The 16,303-nt window shown below is 39.6% G+C and overlaps 1 protein-coding gene across 9 annotated transcripts in view; it reads right to left on the bottom strand.

Moving 5' to 3' along the window:
* Positions 1 to 1,865, bottom strand: part of MYOM1 (myomesin 1) — a 98,704-nt gene extending 96,839 nt beyond the window's left edge. For 4 of the 9 annotated variants that reach the window (XR_004644707.1, XM_034762708.1, XM_034762707.1 and 1 more), the window contains exon 1: positions 1,706 to 1,864. The gene's annotated coding sequence lies outside the window, so the exon portion shown is untranslated. Of the gene's footprint in view, positions 1 to 1,705 lie in introns of all 9 variants that reach the window. The other 5 variants (XM_034762702.1, XM_034762703.1, XM_034762704.1 and 2 more) reach the window with 2 other exon arrangements.
* Positions 1,866 to 16,303: the final 14,438 nt, after the last annotated feature.

Raw genomic sequence — 16,303 nt, 5'->3', positions numbered from 1 at the left:
GGCTTGCCAGCCAGAGTGAATCCATGTCCACAGAAGACAGGCTAGTGCAAAGAGATGAGTCTTGCTCTATACATTAAAAGGAAGCAAGACACTCTGATTTCCTGTCATGGAGAGTGCTACAGCTGATCCCCATTCATCTTCACCAGCTTTGTCTCCAGCACTGGCAAGCTTCATTCTGGATACTAGCAGTTGCATTGTTCCTGTTGCTTATGGTACGCCCTCACCTTGAATATTTCAGCGTTGAGTCTCATCAACCAATCTCAAAAAGGATATGAAACAAACAGAAAAGGTCCAGAGCAGGACAATTAAAATGATTAGACAGACTTCCTTAGGAGGAGAGATTAAAAAGACTAGAACTGATTAATTTAGAGAACAAGACAAAATAAGAGGCGGCATGATGGAAGAGTATAAAATAAAATGCATAGTAGAGAGAAGTTAAATCAGGCATTCCTATGTACATTTTTAGAAGATGAGAACAAGAGAACAGTCAGTGAATTTAAAGTCGGCATATTTAACGTTTTTAAAAGGAAACACTTTTTTTCTACAATACTTAATTAACTTATGAACCTCACTGCCACAAGAAATCACTGTAGCAAAGAGCTCAGTAGGATTCTTAGGAAGATTATACATTTATACAGATACGAATATGCACTAACTAGTTAGTTACATTAGCTAGTATACAAACTTACATGAGATATCAAGCCTCATGGTGCAGGACATAAGCCAACTGCTAATTGCCTGACATTAGCTAGAAACTAATGTTAGGCATGTTATTGCATAATTGTCCATTACAAGGTTTTTACACTTTCCTCTGAGAATCTGGTAATGACCTTTGGTAGGAACAGGTTAGTCTGATCTGATATGGCAATTCCTATGTTCCTTTAAAAGCCCACAAGAAAATCTGAAATCAATGGAAGTGTTGTCTTTGGCTTCAGTGGAGTAGGATTGAGTAGGATTAATTTTTATAACATGCTCAGTACATCCTGACAGTACCCAGCTATGTGTGAGGGTAGCATTTCCCCTTGGAATTTGTATATATGCTTTTGTGACTGCAGAGCCTAGCCTAGACATGGGTGGCCAATGGTCCATATCATAGGTACCCACAGGTACAGCTTTTGGGTCCATATATTCTGTACTTATTTGTACAATATAAATATACTATAGAAATATTTAATTTGTAACCTATCCATTGAGCTAGTAGTAAGTATGACTAGTTTGTGCTTTTAAAAATCTACTCAAAATCCTCAAAATATTTAAAAAATATTGAAATAGAAAAACAAAAATGTTGATAGAGGAAAAAATATCAGATTTTCCTCTGAGCTTAGTCAGTGTCACTTCATCTGCTTCAGAATTCACCATAAATCCCATACAATTAGAAAATATTTAGAAGATTATTTAGACTTTCTCTCATTCAAGAGGAATTTATACAACAAAAGTCTCCTGTACCTCTAATAACTCATGCATCGTTTGAAAAGTCCTATAGCTATCTGTTCGGATAGCTGAGCTGATAATAACTGAGCCCCTGAACGGATTGGCTTTGTCTCTGCAGCTACACTTTCAGATTTCTCCAACCTGTTACCACAACTCCCTCAACTAACTGCTGAGCTCAAAAGATTAAAGGGAGCTACCATCAATCCAGAGTACAGATTCAAAATAAAGAGAGCTAACAAGTTAGAAATATTTCCTGTCTAAATGGAACACTTACCAGTTGCCAAATGAACAATGACAAATATAAAAGTCCTGAAGTGGATGAATGATAGAAAGAAAAATCCAGCAAAATTAAATCCAGCAAAGAGGTGTCAGGACCGGGGCTAAGAACTGGACTCCAAGGTCCAGAACAGAAATAATGCCTGTAGTCAGTGGAATGTCAGAGCCACAGTCCAGACCTTTTATGGCCAGGAAGGCTGATAAATATAGCAGCAAAGAGGGAGAGAGATAGAGACAGATACAGGGAGCTATCTCTATACAAACACATGATGACTGTAGCTTTAAGCTAAGAGTTCTCTCTTTTAAGTATCCTCACTAAATTCAACACAAAATCTGTATCTCAGTTCAAGATCATTTCTATATATTTTTGTCACTGAAATGCAATCAGATTTAGAAAAAGGAAGAGAATGTTCTGCAGCATGATTTAAAAGTAGAAAAGAGAAGTCTCCACTCAAAGAGTGCAAAAGCCAGTGTTCAGTAACCTGAATTTTATATGGACTCCTTGGATTTTTTTATGTCCAAATTACACTACATGATTTTATCAACATAACATGTATAGCTATGTACAGAACAGATTCCAACTAAATGAAAGAGAATTCAGAGAGGTAATTAATGGCTAATGTCCATAAGGTGAAGCAGTGAGTGTCAGTTAAATAGAAAACATGATTTTTCTGGTCTGTTGACAAGCTGTCACATTTTTTATAATCATATTTAAGATAAGATTCTAAATTAAGGACATAACCTCATGCCAGGCATTTAACTAGATATAAACACTACAGTTCTAAGAGCCAACATTTTTTTCTAAATTAATAAAAGTATTATCTCTGCTAAGCTATAGTCAGGGAAAACTTCCTTTAGCTTTAGCCCACAGATAATTAAATGGGGTTTTCTTTTTCCTTCATTTAAGTCACAGAAACTTGACACAGACATTATATGCAATTAATATGGCTGAATATAACAACAGATGAATTTCTGTGACTTGAAATATCTGTGTATAATATGTGGCATGTATTGTGACTTTACAACAAACAAGTATTTTCTCCAGCACTGTGCATTTTATTTAAGATACAAGCTATTAGACTATTTTATTTTGTGCATGTAGATTTATATAGATACAGGCCCTAACTCATAGGTCCACTATGATTGTTTTGCATCATCCAAGCAGTGCAAAACAGTTGAAAAGTCTGCTGAAAACTCCCTCCTTAGGAGACCTCTTTCCTAGGTGGAATCCCTGGGTGGTGTAGATTAGATCCCTCATAGTAGCTTTTGGTCACCTGCTCCCCAGCAAAGAGGACATGGCCAGTAAAAAGGAGCGCAGCTGAGTCATCCCTCTTCCTTAGCTATATTTGGCCACTGGAATCACTCCTTGGAGCAGTTAGCAGCTGGGCTTCAGGGGTTGGTCAGACCCTTTGTTGGCCCCAGGACTCGGGGAATGCAAAGTTGATGCTGTAAAGTCACCTTTTCTACTGATCGGCAGTCCTGTGCCTCTCCAGCTGCAGCTAGGCCAGAAAATATGGGCCATAATATATGTTAATTTAGATAAAGTAGGAAATTGAGTTTCAGGACTTCTGGGGTCTGCTATTGATTCCCAAATTTGGTTCCTCAGTTCAACCATCTGTAAAATAGGTACAATAATGCGTAGAAATATTTTATGAGGCTTTGTTAGGGCTTAATGCGTAGAAATATTTTATGAGGCTTTGTTAGCAACATGAAGTTGCTCCCATTTAATTGCACGTGCGGACATACTTATTCCAGAGTAAGAGTGCCTTGTTCCCATTAGCCAAAAGCACTTTCAAAGCTAGATGGGAACAAAATAAGAGTGTCCACACATGGAGCAATTCAGGAACAGCCATTGCACTTTAAATTTCACACCCTTCCTTAATTAGAAACACTTTCAAGTGTGCAAAGCACATTGGAATCTTTCAATGAAAGACAGTAAAGAAGTGCAAAATATTAATAGTATGTATTAATTTACTTTTATTATACCATAAATTGCCTACATGACAGATCAGATATTAAAACCTGCAAAAGATTATATTACTATTATTTATTATGATAAAATGCCACTACCATGCATGGTACTTTATAGGTATATAAGGAAACAGGATCCTTGTCCTGAATGGCTTACATTGAAAATAAGATACATATAGGATATTAAGAGTAAATTCCTCTGGGTTCCTTCATTATACCTGGCAGTTAAATTTAGACCTTTCAGGGGTATATAATCTGTTTCAGGCTATAGAAGGGATGCTATTCAGGTGCTAATTTCAAACCATTTAACTTCTATCTAAATAAACAGTGCAAATCACAGAGCATTTAAGGTCTAAAAACTCCTGTGACATGGTGTGTCAACATATATTTAGTTACCTAGACATTGGGAGATCATAATCATTGGAATTTTAACTCAGCTCCCTGCTATTTAGAATTACAAAGTGACAGACACCAACACAATTTTCTGAATGGGAAAACTGGAAACCACATTTAGAGTGTGATTTGGCAGAAAAAGGTTCCCAGGCTACTAGCCCATAACAGTTCCACAGGCCTTCTACTCTCTGCAGTTGTGGTACTAATTTTTATGATGTAGAGCAGTGGATTTCAACCTTTTTTCATTTGCAGACCCCTAAAAATTTTTGAATGGAGGTGTGGATCTCTGTGGAAACCGTGGGTTGAAAATTGCTGTTGTAGAGGCAATCTTCTCTTCTTTTGCTGGCTGTGAAATGCCTCATAAGGTATTCTGCACTCCCATTTCCCTACGGTAGAGTCCCAGATTCCACTCATGACAATTACCATCTAATGCCAGGCTCTTGAGAGTGTTGTCAGGGAGCTCACTGAACAAGATCAATTGGTCCCTACATAGCCAAATGCAGGGGCAGGTTCTACCTCATAACCACACAGCAGGAGAATAAAGGGATTACTGCCCAAATTTGCTGTTGGTCTTTTGCCAGCCATTTGCCTTTATACCAACTATTGTGAGGGAGGTAAAGGTAAATTGCATAATAGTTCTTCTCTCTGAGCTCATCAAAAGACCTATCGTTCAGAGAAGAGCAGTAGTGAGCTCATGCAGTGACCAAGCGAATAGTCTGGTAGCTTTTAACTGATTTTTCCATCAGACAGCAGTCCAAGGACATTTTGCCTAACAATTTCTGGTCACAGTACATGGCTTAACCTGCCATATATATTGCTTCTGACTTCTTGTTGTCAGGGCAAGTTTGTCACGCATACTAAAAGCACCGAGGTCACTAAAACTTTCAGGTGTTGTTACTTCACACACAAAAGTAGCAGTCTCACTGCCCCCCAAAGACATAGAAGCTGTGGACCTGATTCCCCATTGCCTTGCACCTTATGACATTTGCCCCTGTATAAAGCCATGACAAAGTGGGTTTTAACGACACCTCATTTTACATCAACTGTACACCCTCTTTGCACAGGTGTGAATGACTACATAGAATGGAAGGCAGTTGAGAAGCAGCCCCTCTTATCTTTGTGCAGGTTTAACCAGGCTCAGCCAAGATTCCAAATGCATGAGCTACATGACAAGCTGCTACAAGTGGTTAGCACTAAACAGCACTTCAGATGTTGTGCATTACTGCTGAGAGTATTAGTCACTCTATAGGGCCTGTGGCCCACCCTTCCCCTTGGTTGAGAGGTTGGATCTTTAATTTTGGGCAGGCTTAGACCCACCTATCCCAGTATATGCCAAAGGTACAGCTATGTATATACATTAGATCTGTGTTGTAAGGGAATATTTTCTTAATGGTCTTGATGACATACTTCTGCCTCATTTTCCTCTCCAGAATCATTCCTGCATTTCAAAAGTGGAATTGTTATCCAAAAATATCAACATGTCCATATTTTCAGGTGATGTGTATGTGTTTGCTTGGTAACCAAGGAGCCAATAGGAGTAAAAATTACTTCTATTTAACCACCAATGGTTGGTTATGAAAGATATTTGCAGTTAACTTATGCCAGCCCAGGCCACATCTGACAGTCACCATTGCAGGGACATTTTCACTTGGTTCTGTTATTGTTAAAAAATACACCATTAAAGTCATTTGTTCTGTATGGCTGATGTCAGGTGTGCAGCCCAGAATAACAGAGTAATATCTTGCTGACTTCAGATCTGCCACAATCTTCTGTTTGACTTTTGTTGCCAGTAACTGTATGATCTCATTTTGAATTGTTTTTCCAAGGTAGTGGTGTGTGTACATTTCTTGGTGGTGACTCTTCTTAGATGCTCCTGGAGTACAGCATCAAATTCAGCCATCAGCTCCATAATTTTAAGGAAGTTTCCATTGTTTGGCACATACAGCTGATCTGAAGTGCCACGCAGTGCTAGGTTTTGGGTAGCAAGCATTCTCACAATGGCAATGCGCCTTTTCGGCAGTAAAGAGACTCTGATGCAATCTTCTCTTGATGCTGATCATCTATGGTGGCCTTTAACCTTAGTCTCATCTCAAGCTCTTTCCACCTCTGGAATGCTCTTTGGTGATTTGCTGCCTTCTCATGGCATGCCAGATTTCTAGCCAGATTTTTCCAGTCTTTTGTTCCTGTAGAACCCAATGTGGCTGGAACATTAGACTGGAAGAGTTTGCAACAAAAACAGTATGCAGCATTCTAGGTTTTTGAGTACATAAGCCATGGGCTCTCCACTTTGTCCCCATTGGGGATTTGGGAATTTCACGCCAGTAATGTGTTGGATGAAAACTTCTATTTTCATTGTCTTTGGGGAACATGAAGTTTTTCACTTGCTGTGGCCCATGCAATACAAGGAAGTCCCTCAGGCTACTGCTCAAGTGGGTCCACAGTCCTGGATCATCTAGACTTAAGGAACTAAACTCAGCAGCAGCTGTTTCTTGCGCCTCCACCACACTCTTCTCTGAGCTACACTTTTCTTCAGGAATGTGCATGGTTACATCCATTTGAGATGGAGATATGGATGCTGCAGTAGCTGCCAGGTCACTTACACTCTTGACTAACTGAAAGATCAGGCATCTCCTCACCACTCACATCCTCACTGGGGCCGGAAGGCTCACCGTGAACATTTGTGTCTATGTATCTCAGGAGAGCTCTTTCCTGCTTAGATAGAAAAGCTTCCTTTGCTTTCTTTCTTTTTCTGAATGTTGCCCCAGAAGGCCATTTTCTTCTTTCACTCATAACTGCTGTTCTGTGCCAGCTATAGTGGCTCTCAACACTCAGTTGAAGGGGACAAATAAGCAGGCTGGTAGCAGGGCCTGAGTGACAGAAGATATCAGCGTCTTAAGGGCCTAACTGGCTCCTACTACTTCAGTTGACTGCCTGTTCTCCTCAAGTGGGTTCAGGGAAACAGCAGGAAACAGGAAGCTCCCTGAGAAGTTGGTGTGAATCAGTCCAGGCTCCTGGGGGTGCTAGAGAGGGACATAAGTGGCTCCTCCTCCTCTCTCTCCCTGCAGCTCCTGCTGCTTTCTGTTATTCCCTCTCACCTTTTCTCCTGCCTCCCTGTTATGTCCCTTATGCCCTCCTTCCTCCAGCACAGCACTCCACCATCTCTGCGCATCTAGAGCAGAGAAAATACATATGCACCAGCAGCAGACAATTTTCTATACTCTGGGTCCTAGTGGCACCCCCCCCCCCCCAACATACACAGTCTGGCACCTGAGGCAGCCACCTCTGTTCGCCTCATCGTAAGGCCAGCCCTGCAACAGTGACAAAAGCTTCAGAGAAAATGAGCCAGGGAAACCTGGAAATCTTTGGATTGTTTTATTGAAGATGGCCAAAAAGGGTTTTGATTAGAGATTTGAAATGTCAGGGAGTCAACTAATACAGAAAGACTGTTTCAGAAGGTGAGGACACTTTGGAAGAAGGCTCTATCACTCACTGAGGAAAGAGAGGGAATGCACTGAAATCTGGTATTTGAAGAGCATAAGGAATTCTCTTGAGAATAGGGAGGAATAAGATTGGAGAGATACAAAGGAGGGAGCACAAGTCCACAGGGGATTCTGATGACTAGGGGGGAGGCTTTGTACTAAATTCTGAAATGGACAGGAAGCCATTGGAAATTTTAGGTAATGAAGGTTTTGTTTTCCCACTTGTCAGTACAGATAGTGAGACAAATCTCTACATTTTGAACCAACTTAAGGGACAGCAAAAACAAAACAAAACAAAAACTATCAGTCAAGATGAAAGGAGGCAAAGGTTTACAAAACAAATACAGGAGAAGAGGAGATAGGAACATAGGAATTGCCATACTGGATCAGTCCAGTGTCCTGATTGACTGTGGGCAGTACCAGATGCTTAAGAGAAAGGTGCAAGAAACCGCATAGTGGACAATTATGGAATAACCTGCCCATAGAGAAATTTGCCCTAACATCTGTCATTCTTCTTTCATATGGAAACTTGAAATGCAACATGAAAGATTGATATCCAAGTTTGTCATCCACTCTATGACTTCTGGTGACATGGCTTGAATCAAGGCTGCCCCTCTTGGGCAACAGTTCACTAGATGTTCCAGGTTTTATATGCCTTCTCCACAATCACATATCGGACTGGCTTAAGACCTGAAGCATAAGCCTTTATAGTTTATGCATAGTATAAGAGGAGTAGTAGTGACCTATACTGAGATTGCCTACCACTTTCCTTTCTAAAAATTATTTTTTTACGAGCTCTGTGATCCCATGATTTACAGTAACACTTTGAAATTTGGCATGGTGATAGTTCTGAGCTCAAGTAGGTGCCTTTTGTTTGTCCCCTTGTAAATCCTCTTGAATATGACTAAATTACATATTGTCAAAAATCACCATTTACATCTGTTTTTTCTCACTGTAGCTTGTTCCTGGCTTGCTACCAAAAACTGTTGATGTTCTATTAACACTGCACGTGTACCACACTCAGGAAGCCGCACAGCACTAACCTTCTGGATGGGACACAGAAAAAATGGCTCCACCTTTTCGCCAAATTGGGGAAGGAGCGTAGGGCTAAGAAACTATGAATTCTAGACTCAGTCCTTCTCATGACTAGTGTTAAGAATTCTACTGATGGACTATTTTTGTTTTTCCAGGCTAACTGCAGAGGAATGGTTCAAAAATATGAGAAGATGTTGTTATGGAGAAATTAATACACCAATTACATACCCGGAAAAATTGACTGAGGACAAATAAATTCATTGATATTTGGTCACCTTTTACTCAGACAACACATTCACATGCAAAAAGTGCACCTCTCCAATTTGTTTAAATATTAACACATGATAGACTTGCCTGTTCTGTTCAATATGTGTAATCAGAGATTCCACACAATTTAATAAAATCACTAGAAACAACATGTCATAAGTGCAGTGACGCCCACTCTGTAATATGGTAACACTGTTAAATAGAGAGATCTGATGACTGTACTACTGTATAATGTCTCTTTAAACAAAAGCTCACGGTTGTAATTATTATAGTTTTGTTTCTGATATTTACAATGCAAAAATTTGTAAGCCTGTTAATACTTCCTAAATAAACAAACAGTAAGAAGAGAGAATTCTGTGCTCTTCACAATCTTTATTATTGAGTAAGGCCTTATACCTCACTGAGGAGTTATACATGATGGGAAAGGAACCTAGATCTTTAATATGGCAAACCCAACTCTCAGCCATTTAACCACACTAGTTCTAAAAAAGACTACCAAATTTTCGTATTTGGGTATGCTGTCTGTAAAATGTAGCTACTCCTGCAAATGTAACCCACTGTCTCAGTCTGCTACAACTTATATGTCCTACATGAGTGGCTGGTTTGCATAAGATAACAGCCTTCTCCTACCGTCAGCTAAATTACTCTCTTAGCTCAAGTGATGAGGCCTAGGATTCTGTGCTGAAGGCACCACTTTCCAACTGTGATGATGATGTGTGATCTTAATTCTGTCCCTTGCACTATGATACAGTCTTTAATTACATGATCACATAATATTTTTTTCACTGCACAGAAAAGGTTTTTGCTAGTGTGACCAAATTGTTCACCACCTCCTCTTAGTCTGTACTTTGCTGTGCAATTCTTAGAATATATATCCTTGTTTACTTTTCATCTTCTACTTTCCATTTTCAATCACCATTCTGTACGCTGATGTTGCTGGACAAGATTTGGCATAAGAACTTGCATCATGAAATTTGGCATGCAAAATCTGGCATAAAGAACGAAGCACTAAAGCAGAAGTATCTTTTGCCTCATACATCAGGTAATCAATCTACATGCTGTCAGATAAGCAAACCCTATTCCTGGGGCTCCCCAGTCTCTACCAAGGTCTTAAATGGCTGGTATATACCATAATTTGGCAGGTTGCTGCATGCATCAACAACTGATATATTGCCCATTTTTGCTGAGTGCACAACTTAGGCCCTATTCTGTGGGCTGAGTTTCTCATCTGCCTCATTTTTCATTTAGCGCTTCAGTTATTTATAGGGGCAGTGGGGAGGGCAGATGTAGTAGTCCACTGGCACTAAAAATCATTCTTTAAAAATCTATGTGCTCTGTTACACTAACTATTCTGCTTCTCCTTGACTCAGACACCACTACTGAATCTTCACAACTGGGAATTCTGTGGAGATTTTTATTTGCCCGAAATTTGACAGGAATATTTGGTACAAATTTATGGGAACATGCAAGTTGGAAAACAGAAACATTCTAACATTCCCCTAATTTTTTTCTTAGATCGTGGCTACTACTGTCTAGCCATAAATCAAAGCTAAATATGAGGGAGAGGAAGAGATTATAAGGACTTTCCTTAAGAATAATAGCAACATCCTGAGTAGAATCAGTAGTCAGAAGTCTATCTGCTACTGTGCTTTTACAAGAAGTACAATTTTATATAGTACAGTCTCTCCCATCTGCCACTTTGTTTTGTATTTAGGTGGTTATTTTATTCAGTTTTTTATTTCTTGTTGGCTTTTGTTTTTTGCTCTGTTCTCGTTTACTGTATCTCATAGACTTTATCTAGACCTTTCTCTGTAGTAAAATCTGGGCTATCTATCCCTGATCTAGCTTGGCCTTCTCTGGGCATATTTGATTTCCATTTGTGTTTGATGTTATATCCCTTTTCATTTGGAAAGTCAGTTCAGGAGTTTCACTGATTATCACTCACTTTTATTTTCCCCATTTTATGAATGTGTCGTTGAAAAACTAGAAAGACTGAACTATTAAAAATTATTTTCTTATCATATTGGAAACTAGCCAGGAAGATTAAAATACTTTTGTGAGCATAAATTAAAATATAAGTACTCTTTTAAGCAAATGTTTTTTGTTTGTTTTTAATGAAAGAGATCAGCCTGGTAGTGAAAGAAAATAAAGATTTGATTTGGAGTCTGGACGAAAGCTCAGTGACTGAGTTCCAGCGTCATGGAAAAAAGAGCTTGCAAGAGGAAAAATTGACTCTGTCATGACTGAATCCTGCTCCCAAAGGCACTGCAGATTCTAAAGCACCAAATCAACATGATTTAGAGGAACTATGCTAGTATCTACTGATGATAATCAGTTGTCCACTGTTACTGTTAGACCAATACAAAAATGTTCTCCTCACCAGAAAAAAATGTAATCACATTTTCTAGGTTCATATCCAGTTTTTGTTTGTTTCTATAAAAGCAAATTTACTTAATTTCTGCTGGCAAAACAGTAAACACCACTATATAATTGGCAAAATGTCTCTGTTCAGCACGGCTCTCACCATCAAAGTGAGAGAATTTGGGCAGTTTGCCCAGTCTATCCCTATGTTATTCCAATGTATTCATTTTTGCCATAGACAGGACTCTGTTTGGTTCACATTTCTTTTACAAAGATTTTAATCTATTATTCTGTGCTTTTTAAGGGTGGGGAGGAGGTCAGGTGTAATAGTCCACTCTTTCTCTCTTTCATATTTTGCTGTTCACAGTATCAAAACAGTGCTTGATTGCTTGGAGCACTTTCTAAATTTTCCATACCCCACAGGGAATTACTATTTCGGATGATGCACCACTAGCAAAATATCTAAATCCAATGCCACTTCACTTGTGGTTTTCAATCAAGCTTATCCCTTATGAAGCAGAATAGTATACAGCAGTATAACCCAATTATTTTGAGCTACCATAATTACCCAGACCCTGCAGGTCTGAACTGAAATAAAAAATGGTTGTTACCTGTGTTGGAGTAAGTTTAGAGTAATACTTCAATTATAAAGAAAGTTATCACAGACTGAAAATATAGGAAAATAAATGTCTTGCACAAAGAAAGACTGGATCTGTATGCTCTGTGTAAGATTTATCAATTGCTATTTCAGAAGTTGCTTATTGTTGAATTATCATTTAGTCAATATAGGTCAAATCTTCCATTATTTATTAAGGCAAAACTCCCTCTGAAATCAATGGGAATTTTGCTTGAATAAGAACTGTAGAAATTGGCACTAGGTGTTTAGGATGATGGGATGCCAATGCGAGACAACCAGAAGACAAGATGCCTGTTAATTTACTGATAGAGATTTTTTTTTGTCATTATTTCTGTCTTCCTAGCCTTATATTTGCTTTAATATGCATATTATTTTCCAAACCTTAAAGAACCAAAAGCATACTTTAAATTCATTATGCAGTAACTAAAAATTGTTCTTATTGCTAAAATGCAATGATATATACATTTGTAGAGCAACCTTAATATACAGTTTCATTATATGCTTTCCATATAGGCAATATTGCCACCCCATAATGTTCAAAAATCATAAGTCTGGCCTAAAAATTATTACATTTGTCTAAAGGAGTGGTTTTCAACCTTTTTTAATTTGCAGGCCCCTAAAATATTTTGAATGGAGGCATGGACCCGCTGGAAATTTTAGACATAGTCTGTGTACCCCTAGGGGTCTGCGTTCCAGGTTGAAAATCACTGGTCTAAACTAAATATCATGTTTTCTGGTCTGTCTTGTTTTTCAAATTCCTCCCAGTCCAGCCCAGTATTGTTGGGCCAATTACAGTGTTTACTTTCCCAAGAGTGCATAGAGTAAGGTGACTCTGGCTGCCACTGCAGGAACTCTTGCTGCCTGCCTGATGGCACAGAGCTTTTAGCTTCTTCCCAAGTCCCTAAATACTAATTAATTAATTAGGCCTGTGCCGATATTCCCCCCACCTCTCACATCAATTCTGCCCTGGAGCACCCATATCTGCCCCTCACCCTTCAGTGCACCTCCTGCACTCAGTGAGTGCTTCAATGTCCTCCCAGGTCTGGGGGTGCAGCTGCAGGAGGATCCCCTTCTCAGGCCTGTGGGGAAGGAGTTATTTCCCCCCCTTTCCCAGATCTGGTGTTGCAGGGAGGGGGAGAGAAAGGGGGAGCAGACTGATCCATTTTTCACAAAGGGCAGCAGAGAGGCTGCTCCTTCCTTCCCCCTTCCCTCCTATGAAAATGACATTGTCAGGGAGGTGGGGAAGGCAGCCAATCAGACTGCAAATGTTTAAAACACTGCAAATGTTTAAACAGAGCACATATTATAGAGCTGCCACCTCTGAAATGCAGAATAAACACCCAATGGTCACTTCCATCCCCAGCAACAAAAAGAGTCTTAGTGCTGCTGACTATGGCTAATTATTACTAAAATGTTTTAACCAACTATTTTATACCACCCTACACACACACACACACACACACCATGTGTATTTTTTTATTTTATCATTTTTCTTTACTTACCTTATCCTAACAGTCTGCAGTCTGGACTATTGGGGTGTGAATTGTAGGGCATTCTACCATGTCCCGGCCACATGGCAACCTTACCATAAGTATGGATTCACAATGACAGACGGATCCTTAGCCCAGCACCCAGCCTGAGTAGTTGAACATGAAAGGAAGAAAGGAATCTTCCCCCAGGCTATGGAGCAGCTGCTCTGCTGCCCCACAGCAGCCAATGCAGCTCTGAGGACTCAATAATTTCCAAAGAGGAAGGGTAAGGTCACTAGGTTCAACTGTTGCCAGGGAGGAGATGCTATGGTTGATAATGATCCAAAGCAGTGTGGACCGACGCATGTTCATTTTCATCATCTGAGTCAGACGCCACCAGCAGAAAGTTGATTTTTCCTTTATGGTGGTTCAGGTTCTGTAGTTTCTGCATCAGAGTTTTGCTATTTTAAGACTTTTGAAAGCATGCTCCATACGTCGTCCCTCTCAGATTTTGGAAGGCACTTCAGATTCTTAAACCTTGGGTCGAGTGCTGTAGCTATCCTTAGAAATCTCACATTGGTACCTTCTTTGCATTTTGTCAAATCTGCAGTGAAAGTGTTCTTAAAATGAACAACATGTGCTGGGTCATCATCTGAGACTGCTGTACCATGAAATATATGGCAGAATGTGGGTAAAACAGCAGGAAACATACAATTCTCCCCAAAGGAGTTCAGTCATAAATTTAATTAATGCAATTTTTTTAATGAGCGTCGTCAGCATGGAAGCATGTCCTCTGGAATGGTGGCCAAAGCATGAAGAGGCATACAAATGTTTAGCATATCTGGCACGTATATACCTTGCAGTGACAGCTACAAAAGTGCCATGCAAATGCCTGTTCTCATTTTCAGATGACATTATAAATAAGAAGCAGGCAGCAGTATCTCCTGTAAATGTAAACAAACTTATTTCTCTTAGTGATTGGCTGAACAAGAAGTAGGACTGAGTGGACTTTTAGGCTCTGAAGTTTTACATTGTTTTGTTTTTGAGTGCAGTTAGGTAAAAAAAAAATCTACATTTTGTAAGTTGCACTTTCATGATAAAGAGATTGCAATACAGTATTTGTATGACGTGAATTGAAAAATACTATTTCTTTTGTTTATGATTTTTACAGTGCAAATATTTGTAATCAAAAATAATAATATAAAGTGAGCACTGTACACTTTGTATTCTGTGTTGTAATTGAAATCAATATATTTGAAAATGTAGAAAAACATCCAAAAATATTTAATACATTTCAATTGGTATTCTATTGTTTAGCAGTGTGATTAAAACTGTGATTGATCATGATTAATTTTTTTAATCGCAATTAATTTTTTTTAGTTAATCACGTGAGTTAACTGTGATTAATCGACAGCTCTAGTCACAATGAAAACCATTTCAAATGCAGAACATACTAGATGGTTAGAAATTGAACAATGTTAATCTGCAAAGTGGCCCATGTCTTCAAATTATGCCTGTAATTAAAAGGTAAAAGCTAAAACTAGCTAATCAATCTTTCACACATATGACCATGTATCAGTGAGAAATGCTGATGGCAATATTGTAATATCTGAGATCTTCAGTAAACATCATAATGCTTTCTTTGATCAGTAATGTTTACTTTTCAAGTGTCAGATATGAGCGTAAAATTAGTTTAAAATAATGAGCTAACAGGAAGAGTCCTTGAAATTAAAAGCCAGTCAGCTCTTCCTTAGCTTCAGTTCTGTAAGCAAAAATAAAAATCAATTTTTTCAATGTTGCTATCAAATTTGGTTTTGGAATAAAATTGCTTTTGCTAGAGGTGGCAGCTGTGGGGAAAATAAACCTTCCAAGCATCCTACGCCTTCAAGTGAGTAGACTACACAGTAATGGGTTTTTTCAAGATATAGTCCATTATATCAAAAATGTTCGTAAATAACAGCTTATCCAGTGAGCCGCATTTGCAAGTAATCAATGGCCTGCCCAGTGTAATAAGGGTTGGACACAAATGAGTGCTGATAAGGAACTGGATGAAGCCCTAATTCCCTGCTATGTCCTAGCCATGTGTGAACATAGTAGAAAGTAGTGGTGGCACTTTCTCTCATCCCTTCCCTCCCTGCATCTTGCTGCCACCTTTTCTTATGTTGGTGGGTAAGGAGGAGGCAACTGGCACAGGAGGCAAATGTGGTGCAAAGTGACCTTAGCACACCAGAGAATCCAGCCCTGAAACTTTATTGTCTGACCCTAGTCACGTGAGCTAGGTCTAGGGTGACCACATCCATCCTGTTTTGGCTGCGACAGTCCCTTTTTAAAGCCCTATCCCGGCCATCCTGAATTTTTTGGCAAAACTGGGCATTTGTCCCATTTACTCTTGCCAAGCGATGATCAAAAAAGCCAAACAAGTGGGTTGCGACCCCTAGCGGGGTACAGAGGAATGTACAGTGAGGAGCAGCAATGCCAGCCCTGGAGCAGGAGGGAGGGCTAGGGAGAGTGGCTTGGGATGGGCCATCCCCGCTCGGGTGGGCAACAAGGGGGCTTGGGCCAGACTCACGCGCAGAGGAGAAAGGGGGGCATTGGGCCAGCCCTGCAGGCAGGAGGTAGAGAGGGCTGGGAGGGAGGGGGTGGCGGGGGGGCCTCGGGCCAGCCCCGTGTGGTGTCTCGTTTTTCCCTTTGGGAAAATATGGTCATCTTAGCTAGGTCAGGTTTTAGTGTTTCTTTTTTTTTAATCAAATGAAAATAAAACATAACACCAGCCAAAAATAACAAACACAAAATAATCTGTCAATACTTACAGTCTCTGAACCAAAATGGGTTTCTTAACACTTAGCCACTTCTTGTTCTCAGAACAATTCCTTCTGCAGTGTCCACAACGGGAGTCCGTATTTTCTTCTGCTAGTCTTTTTCATTTACCCTGACTGAGTTGGCATGCGTTACTTCAGCTGGCTACTTCATTCTAGATGTCCACA

This window comes from Trachemys scripta, chromosome 2, assembly GCF_013100865.1.
Source record: "Trachemys scripta elegans isolate TJP31775 chromosome 2, CAS_Tse_1.0, whole genome shotgun sequence".
NCBI classification, from domain to species: Eukaryota; Metazoa; Chordata; order Testudines; family Emydidae; genus Trachemys; species Trachemys scripta.
This window is presented reverse-complemented; position numbering and strand designations above follow the sequence as displayed.